The sequence below is a fragment of the Psammomys obesus genome, unplaced genomic scaffold (assembly GCF_907164565.1).
Source record: "Psammomys obesus unplaced genomic scaffold, mPsaObe1.curated_primary_1811, whole genome shotgun sequence".
NCBI classification, from domain to species: domain Eukaryota; kingdom Metazoa; phylum Chordata; class Mammalia; order Rodentia; family Muridae; genus Psammomys; species Psammomys obesus.
The window spans coordinates 27168795-27179248 of record NW_026596073.1 but is presented as its reverse complement, the minus strand read 5'-3'; the positions used below and the strand labels follow the sequence as shown (position 1 = coordinate 27179248).

The 10454-nt window shown below is 40.8% G+C and overlaps 1 pseudogene; it reads right to left on the bottom strand.

Moving 5' to 3' along the window:
- Positions 1-5135: 5135 nt before the first annotated feature.
- LOC129690517 (60 kDa heat shock protein, mitochondrial-like) lies at positions 5136-5976 on the bottom strand (annotated as a pseudogene).
- Positions 5977-10454: the final 4478 nt, after the last annotated feature.

Sequence of the window (10454 nt, the reverse complement as noted above, 5' to 3'; positions counted from 1 at the left end):
TGCTTCACATGTAAAATGCAAAGGGGCCAGATGGTCTTGGAATCTGTGCTTCAAGGAATCACTAACATAAGGTGATAATCAGCTTCCTACCTGTTTTAATATGTTCTCTGTGTGTGACCCAAACAGTTCCCTGTAGAATCCTTTGAAAGACATTGGGCATAGCTTAGAAGTTGATAGAAAGGGTTAAAAATATAAATGGATTTTCTCTGAGCAAAATGCACTCATCAGTTTCACAGAATCTGAGGACTGGTGAGCAGTGAGGTGATTTTAAGAGCTCTTCCTGGGAAATTTTGTGACTGCCAGACTCCACATTACTCTAACCTTGCCATCGTTCCATGTCCTTTCCTGACCTTGTGTGCTATTTGTAGTCACTGACTGTGAAGTCTGGCATTCCTCTCTTAACCAGTCTGTGGTACGAAAGCTTTCAGGTTCCTCAGAATAAGCCTTGCTTGTGAAGAAGGGTCTCACTGCTTTCTTCCTGAAGCCTCCATCTGGGTCTCTCCTGTCAGTCTATCTTAGGTACATTATGGCTCCTTCTCCTCCTCCTCCCCTCCTTCTTTTCTTCCTCCTCCTTTTCCTTCCCCCTCTTCCTCTTCCTCCTCTTTCTCTTCTTCCTTCTCCTCCTCTCTTCCTCCTCTTCACCCTGTTCTTCCTCCTCCCTTCTTCCCCACTTCCTTTTCCCCTCCTCCCCTCCTCCTCTTCCTATTCTTCCTCCTCCTCCTCTTCCTCCTTTTTCTACTCTTCTTCTCCCCTTTCCTTTTCCTGGCGAAAGTCACCTTTTTTTTCTCAGGATACCCACACTGAGGGGTCCATCCAATTCATGGGAATGCAGTCTTTCCAGGTGGAACCTCTGCTTTCACTGAGAGCAGAGCCCAAAGCCTTTCACTTTCTGCAAAATTCTCAGGCCACAGTAATTAGAGCATTCACCAGCACTTGTCAGACCACCTTGGGAAAGGTGCTTACCTACTGTGAAATCTCCAATGGAAGGCTTGGTCTATAGTGCCATACTAGGGAGCATGTGGCATTGTCCCCAACACTCCAGTCATCCAATCAGCTCCACCCACTCTCATGGTAGCAGTCAACTACCATGGGCTGTCAAAACAAAAACAAAAACAAAAACAACACCCCTCCCCCCAAAAAACCCTCAAATGGAAGACTTGGCATATTATCAGAACTAGCATCAGATCCTGATACACAGTTTACTGTGTGTGTGTCTCTCTGTGTGTGTTTTTAGGATGGCCCTAAGAGTTGAAAAGATAAACTGTTAGATTAATTGAGGTGACATGGAAATAAAGAAAGAGGAGACCAACCTCTATCAAAGCAGAATTGTCCTTTAATCAGGAAAGTGAAGGGCAGCAGTCTCTCCTTGGAATGGAGGTTGTACATGTGGCACAGGACCTTGGAGTTTTAGAAGGCATAAAAGAGAATTTGGAGGATAGAAGTTTCCAGTTGCAAGTCAGCTCCCCTGCAGTCTCGGAGTAGGAGATATCAATGGAGGCTGGCATGTTGATCTTATTATCAGAAGATTCCTGGATCCTAACATCCCCACAGGTTATCTGTCAAATCAACTTTCCTGACTAGAGTCTCTCAGCCCACCCGAGGCTTTTGGATCTTTAACCCTTCATAAGCAGCCGTTATAGTAACTTATTAATTTTTAATTGTTTCTTTTATCTTTGGAGATTATAATACAATTACACTATCCTCTTCTTTCTCCCTCTGAACCCTTTCATGCACTTCTTCCTTCTCCCTTTCAAATTCATGTCCTCTTTTTAAAATTAATTGTTATCACATACACATATATATGCTTACATGTGTTATTACACACACAAATATCTACTAAATACACAAATACAATCTGCTCAATCAGTATAACATTATTTTTATTTATGCTTTTAGGGATGGTCATTTGGTTTCAGATTACCAATTGGTGTGATCTGTCCTGGGGAAGACTATTTTTCCTCCTCTCAGCTTAGATGCACATACTTCTTTGTGTACAGTTGAGGCCTTGGGTTTTTTCTGCCATCCACTTTAGTATGTCTATTGCTCTTGGACTTATTCAGCTCATGTTTAGGCTATCATATTGGTGAGACCTTATGGGTGTAGCCTCTCATATTACTAAGGCACCACAAACCTCACAGTAAACTTGGGATCTTCTGACTCTTACAGTGTTTCTGCCCTCCCTTCTTCAATGGTCCCTAAGCCTTGGGTGTGGTACTTGTGTTGGTAGATGAATCAGTTGGAACTGGGCTCAACAGCTCGGCATTGTGATTGGTTGTGGCTCTCTGTAAAGGTCTCCATCTGTTGCAAAGAATGTTTTCTTGATGAGGGATGAAGCCTACACTTTCCTGGAGTTTAGAGTGTAGAGACTGTGCTGGTTTATGAAGTGGAAATTGTAGGTTCTTCTCTGAGCCATGACTTTACTAGCTTTGGGTAATCAGCCAGGTTTCCAGTGGTAGGCATGATTTCCCTCTTATTTGAGTGTGGGTGAACTTATTCTTTATCACAAACTATGCTGCAGACAGACATTTGGGAAGAGGTTAAATTAGCTACAAAGCTATGTAGCACCCATGATCAGTTCCAGTTCTACAGGACTTGGAAATACTTCCAGATTTTCTTTGGATTTCTTTCACAAAGCATATTTGCAAATTGAGTAATAGGGTTTTAAGATGCTAGAGTGATTGGTGTGCAATAGACTATTGGTTGTATTTTTCTTGGATATATGAAACTATTTTGAAAGAAATGAACAAAATTTCCTGCCATGAAGATTACCACAACAGGTATACAATATGAGTTTAATTTTGTAAGTGAAGACATGATGATAACGTGATCCTGGCTAAGTCTGTAGCCACCGGGGTCAACTAGAACTGAGTAACAGCGACTCTCCTTTGTTGTTGGACCAATAGGCAGGAAAGAGTCGCACAGACTCTAGGTGTTTCAGATTTGAGGGGTAAGACTCTTGCTGAAGCCTGCCCAGAGGAGCCAGCCAGGAAGCTTCACACTTACTAAAGCAGGAATGGCTTTTCTGTAAAATGGACCATGATGTTGGCTGTTGGCAAGGGCTCCAGATGAGACTGGAAAATGCTACCAACAGAAAAAGTACCTTAATACTTATGCTTTTGATGCTAAATGAAGTTTAGGTGGCCAACTTAAATATGGTTAATATTTGCTTTAACAGAGTATTGACTTGTTAAATACTCTTAGGCACTATAAATATTCACATCCCAAAAGCTTACAAACACGTTAAGTGGCCCTTTTGGTGTAATGTAAACAGGATAGGCTACTTCCCATGTGTGCTCAGACCCCAGCATCGTCATTCATGAGCCCAAGAAAGATATCCACACTTTGTAGCTTCTCCTTGAAAGTTAAGATGCTAATAGCGCCTAGTTCATAACTCTGCTGGATAGTAGACACATCAACCAGATACAAACTAAAGTCATCTGGGAGGAGGGAACCTCACAATAATTCCTCTGTACAATCAGGCTGCAGGCAGGCTTGTAAATCATTTTCTTAATTGGTGATTGATGGGGTAGGGCCAGCCCACTGTGAGTGATGCCATGCCTGGGCTAGTGATCCTGGGTTCTGTAAGAAAACAGGTTGAGTGAGGTATGGAGAGCAAGCCAGTAAATAGCTCTCCTCCACGGCCCCTGCATCAGCTCCTGCTTCTAGGTTCCTGTTTTATTTCAGTTTTTGCTCTGACTTCCCTTGGTGAAGTATTGTTACCTGGAAGTGTAAGCCAAATAAACCATTTCCTCCCCAAGTTCTTTGGCCATAGTGTTTTATCACAATAAATGAAACCCTTACTAGGTCAGAAGTCACCAGGTTTGTGTAACAAGCTTTCTTATCCCCTGATCCATCTCAACAGTCCTGTTTAAAGCAACAACAACAACAACAAAGGGCTGGTTACACAATCTGGATAATATGTGATTACATTGTAATATGGTTTTAATGAGAAATAAATAGGAAATTGGACTTCACTTGAAAGCTGCTTTGACTAATGTCTCTTTAGGAGAGTTCTGAGTATTTCATATATAGCTTTATACAAATGAATTAGTTAATTTCTAACCTATCCCTGAGCAATAGCTCACGAGTTCCCCAAATCAGTTTCCCTTTATAATTATAAATGCACGTTCCTGGCTGGGCATGGTGGTGCATGCCTGTAATCCCAGAACTTGGGGAGGCAGTGGCAGGAGGATCTCTGTGAGTTTGAGGCCAGCCTGGACTACAGAGAAAGTTCTAGACCATCCAAGGCTGCTTAAAGAAACCCTGTCTTGAAAAAAACAAAACAAAAAATGCACATCCCTTCTGGGATTATTTATTTGTATGGGACTAACATATTCAGCAGGCTGAATTTATCATCATTAAACACTTTTTTAGACGTCTTTATGATTTTAACTTTAAACAAAATTTTATTACTCAAAGGTTGTCACATGATTGGGTACTTTTCTACTTTGTGCACTCTTACTCCTCATGGAAGCCTACTTCTCACAGCACTGAACTCCTGCCTGTAACAGAATAAATAGTAGCAGGGATGCCTCAGTGATGTACGGTGAGAGTAGGACATTGGTACAGACCTCCAGCTTCCAGGATCAGGAATGTCCAAATGTCTTTATTCAAAAATACGAAGTAGGTATGGATAATGACAGTAGCAATGTACTGTTAACTGAAACTGATAACTGATAGTTATAATGATCTACCGGCCTTTCCTTCAGCTATTTTCTTCAACTTACTTCTCTGAAGTTATTGGTGAGGAGCCTGCCTTGAACTTCCTGTCATAGGTCACTGATAATGCGCAAGCAATGTTCTAGGAATTAGAACACAGCATCTCCAATACTCCTCCTATTTTTCCCGTTGAGCCCATTCTATGGTCCTTCTCTTCTTTAGGAACTTCTGTGGTTATAATTTCTATTATAGTGAACAGAGTAACATTCCATCTAACAGGCCTCACAGCCTTTGTTAGATCCTACCATGTTCACAAAATCACCAAGCATAACATCATAACCATCTTCAGAGGAACTTTGCAGCGTTTTGTTCAGCTATCAAAGATCCTTCAACACCTATAGTCTTAGTCATTGCAGGAGTTTTGAGTACCCGTTTAATAATTTTCATACCAAGTTTCTGATCTACATTAGCAGGCTTTAATGAATCCAAGGCTGGGATGCACAACTGACTAGAACACTCTCCAGAAGACCAATTTTTAGTCTATTCAGCTCTGTGCTTAGAGCTTCTCCATCAATATCTTTAGTGATCATGATCAAGGACTTCTGATGAGCATTGGCCATTTCTAGGAGATACAATGAATTGGACAGTATAAATTTTCTCTTCACATAACAGAAGATAGGTATCTTGCAACTCATATTTTGACCTTTTAATGTATTGATCCTTGATCAAACTTAATGCCTTTAATAATTTCTAATTTATCATTCAGTATTTTTCCACCTTTCACCATGACACACTTTCTTTCAAACTTTTTCATTGCACCAGAAATGATGTTTCTATTTTATTTTTTGTCTTCATGTGCAGAAATTTTAGCAACCTGAGCAGTTTCTTCAAGGGTTGTCACAGGTTTAGACTGCTTTTTCAGTTCAGCAATTGCAGCACCAATAGCAGCATATACCTCCCCTTGTTTCCAGTGTATTAGCATCTTTGCTGATCCTCTCAAAGCCCTCGTTGGCAAGAGAGCACGCAAGAACAATAGCAGCGCTGGTGCTATCCCCAGCCTCTTCAACTTGGCAATACTTTGAACAAATTAACTCTACTAGTTTTATATTTATCCTTTAAATCAATTGGCTTTGCAAAGGTCACACCATATTTTCTTGCTTGGGGACTTGTTTGTCTCTGTTTATAATCACCATTTTTCCTCTGGCCCCATTGTAACTGATGCAGTATTGGCTAAAATGTCTACACCCTGAGCAACAAGGCTTGGGCATCTGCACTAAATTTTATATCTTTGGCATAAGCCCCAGACACTGGTTTCATTTGGCGAAGGATGATAAGTAGTGGAAAGATTTCTGCATGGAACTGGTGGGATTTCATGAATCGAGTCAGACTATTATAGTAAGTGAGAGGAGACATTTTTATTTTTAATTCTAACATGATTGAATGGCCTTGACTACTTTGGGTGACATCAAGGAAGTTTAGTTGACTTTGCAGAGCTCTCTGTTTAGATGCATTCATAGTGGCTTGGGAGCCTATACTGTAGTCTGGAACATGTATGAAGTGACATGGTATGCTGTTTAGTTTTAAAAATTTTTTCAACACAATAGGGTCATCTGGGTAGAGGGAACCTCAATTGAGAAAATGTCTCTATCATATTGTCTATATACATGTTTAAGGGGGTACTTTCTTGGCTAATTAAAGATGTGGGAGGCCTTAGCCCACTGTAGGAGGTGCAGTCCTGGGGAGGTGCCACCCCTGAGCAGGTATTACTGTATGTCATAAAAAAGCAGGCTGAGCAAGCCACGGAGAACAAGCCAGTAGGCAGTGGTTTCTTCTATTTCTCTGCTTTAGCTCCTGCTTCCAGGTTCCTGCCTTGCTTGAATTGCTGCCTTGGCTTCCCTACATGATGAACTAGAGGCCATATAACCCCTCTTCTCCACGTATTGTTTTTGGTCATAATGCTTTATCATTACAAGAGAAACCAAACTAGGATGCATGCCAAGAAAGTGCTGGCTAATTATCCCATTAGGCTAACAGTCCCACATCCACTGCAGGTTGACTCCTGTCCCGGGAAAGAAACCGTTTTAGCCAGGTTTATAGAGATTATTGGGTAACCTAGAGCCTATTCTTACAACTTGCAAGACCACAGCAGCTGCACTGGTACACAGTTGTGGATGGTGGCAGATCTGCCCTGTAGATAAAACTGTATGAAGAAACCAAACGCAAAGCCAAACGCACTAAGAATATGTGTTTCTTTCTTAACAAAAATCTTTTAAATTGAAATATAATTATATTACTTCTCCCTCCCTTTCCTTCCAGCTACCCTTCCTCCAACCCCTCCCACGGCCCCCACTCTCTAGTTGGTAACCCCTTATTCTTTGAGTATATTTGTTTTTTTCTTTGATTATATTTGTTACCTACATATATGTATGTTTGTATATGTACATGCACATAAACATATAAATATATGTTTGCATATGCACACACATGAATATATAAACAACCTATTTAGTTTGTTTTTGTTGTTTGTGTGTATATGGTTTCAAGGCTGACTGCTCTGCACTGGACAACCAACAAGAAGGATCAGCCCTAGGAGAGGCTAAGTCTCCTTTTATCAGTCAATAGAGGCCTATAGTTCTTTGTTTAGATGTGATACCCTGGAAAAGCTTCTCCATCCACGTCGACATGTTGATTGATATTTCTATTGTTCTGGTCTTGTTTATGCAGCCATTTCTAGGAGAGGCTTTCACAGACTTCTTGCTGTTATGGCTCTTGGAATCTCCCCTGTTTCTTTCATGATATTTCCTGAGATATAGATATAGGAGCTGTGATGTAGAGGGATCTGTTGGGGCTGAGCTCCTCACAGTTTATCTCTCTCTGTGTACAGTTGTGGTTTTCTGTGGTGGTCTCCATTTAGTGTAAAGAGAGGCTTCCTTAATGAGGAGTGATAGTTGAACTTGTCTGTGGGAATAAGGATAAGATTTAGAATTAGTAAAGAATAGAAAATTGACAGGAACAGATTCTTTTCTGAGATCTGTGACCTCACTAGTTCTGGAAAGTTGGCTAGGTTTTTGGTTCTAAGCATACTTTCCCTCTCTCCTGAGTGGGCCTTATGTCCAATTAGAAAGTTGTTGGCTGTCACCATGATGTTAATGCCATGTCTTGCACCTTTACAGTTATCTTGTGATGCTGGTAACTGTAGGAGCCGCAGCTGCATAAGACTGTTTAATTGCTTCCCTCCCTTGGCAGTGTGCATAATATCCTCTGACAATATGGTAGCTAGACCTAAACCTCAGGAAAGAGGTTTTTCAGGTAAGACCCAGTTCAAGTCATTCAAGTTGGGTCTCCTAAGCTTGTTCAGCAAAAAGGTCCCCCTTCATCATGAGTGGCAAACAAGGGCTACATCATTAACCAATATTACTTTGGGAGTTACTTGGGCTACCCTTACCAACCCTTTGAAAGGAGGTTTCTCACGTCTGGCACTAGTGTTTTTGTTACTCTATGGTTTTTGTGGGGGAGCATTGTCAGCCTGAATGGTTTAACTTCCTTTAAGGAATACATGTATGTATACACACACGAGTGAGTGTATGTATGTTGCATATGTATGTACACACATATGTGTGTATGTTTACACATACACCAATGTATATTGTGAATAATTTTAGGTCAATATAAAATAATATGATACTTTGAGGCTTTATGAAGCAACCTTGGTGTTACCCGGCTTTTCTACTTTTTCTGTTTGTGCCTTTAGATCCATTAAGAAGTTTCTTAAGTTTAAAACATCATTAAAATGTATATGAGTCAACCTAAAAAAAAAAAACAGAGAAATGGGCTATACAAAGGAAAGATTTAATTTGAACGAGGCAGAACATGGGAACGTGTGCCATGGCAAGTCTACAGGTTTACAGAAGGAAGTCAGGCTTCTATAAGCAAAATTAGGAGGGTTATACACATTGCTGTGAGGATAGAAAGGCTCTGGTTACTGTTGGAGGTGATGCCAGTTCATTAGCAGAGATGGTGTGATATAAATGCCTATAGAGTCTGCTGCCCATGTGACCCTGAGTAAGCTGAGGCTTCTGGAAATTTTTACTAGAGTGTATGCTGCAGGCAACTCTGAGTGAGGACCCTCCTTCCATGGCCCGCCTCTGTTCAGACAGATTTAACCATAGCAACTTCATGTTAAAAGTAGGCATCACTTACTTCTAACAACAAAATAAGAACTCAACTGAATATAAGATCTAAAGTATGAAACCCATGACATGTAAATGGGCAGCACTGGTAGAGTATGGCAGATTTTTTTTTAGCTGTTTGCTTTTGGGCCCACTAACTTGTAGGTTGACTATTTGGTGCTAATTTCAATCGTGAAGAATGTTTTAGGTTAATGTGAACAATCGCTCATATGTGTGTGATTCCTCCAGGTCTCTCTGTATTTTTTCTAGAGAAAAAGTTTTGTTCTTAAGTATGGAGCAACCTCCCCCCCTTTTTATCAGCATGGGTGTGACATTGAAGCAGTAGGATCTTCTCAAACAGAGGTTGGACATCAGTGTAGAATCTCATTCACAAATAAAGGGGACTTTCTGGAGGCACAATTGGCCCAAACTCCAACACATCTTTCCATAGATTTGGGGTATATGTGTTAGGAGAGCTATCTGTGTGGAGGCTCTTCTGTCAGATCCCCCACCCATGGGGAGGAGGCCTACATCTTATCTAACGTATGATTCTTATTCCCATATAGAAGCATGTGTTAGAGTAACTAATAAATAAAACAGTAAAAGGAAGTTTACCATTGCCACTAATTTATTTATAAATCTTTGAAATTAAGTTCTATCCCATGGTTCAAAATTTGCCTGGGTTGATGTTGTGTCATTGTACTTTTTCTTTTAGTAGACACTTTTGTTTCTGTTAAATTTCATTAGATTAGAACATTGTCAAACATTCATCCAAATCTTCCATCTCCTAATTGCTAAAAAATAGTGTTGGACTTGTATCTTTATCTATGTTAAAAAAATTAGTAATGACTCAGGAATTAAGTAGCAGTACAGTTTTTTTAATGTAATTTTTCCATTGACATTGCCAAGACATCAATTATTATTTGAAGAAGCTTCAACAGACACATCTTTTTAAAAATTTTTATTAATTACACTTTATTCACTTTGTATTCCCCCATAAACCCCTTCCTCCTCCCCTCCCAGTCCCACCCTCCCTCTTCCTTCTCCACGTATGCCCCTCCCCAAGTCCACTGATAGGGGAGGTCTTCCTCTCCTACCTTCTGATCCTAGTCTATCAGGTCTCATCAGGAGTGGCTGCATTGTCTTCCTTTGTGGTCTGGTAAGACTGCTCCCCCCTCAGGGGGAGGTAATCAAAGAGCAGACCAATCAGTTCATGTCAGAGGCAGTCCCTGTTCCCATTACTATGGAACTCACTTCGACACTGAACTGTCATGGGCTACCAGATACATCTTTGTAGAGGAGCCTAAATTGCACAAAAGGCCTTTCTTGGTAGTCTCTGTCCTCTTCCTTCCTCTTCCTTCTCACTCTCACTCTTTTTCTCAAAAATGTGTCTCAAATAATTGCAGTTATTATTTTGATTAATAGCTGGGATTAGGCAACATACTCTTGGTTTTAATGTCCCTTCTTTGTAGAGGTCGAGGACACCACAGGAAGACATAGAGTCAACTAACCCATGGGAAGGGGGCTCATAGAGACTGAACCACCAGCCAAAGGGCATGCATGGGCTGGACCTAGACCCCTACACATATGTAGCAGATGTGTACCATGGTCATTATGTGGGCCTCC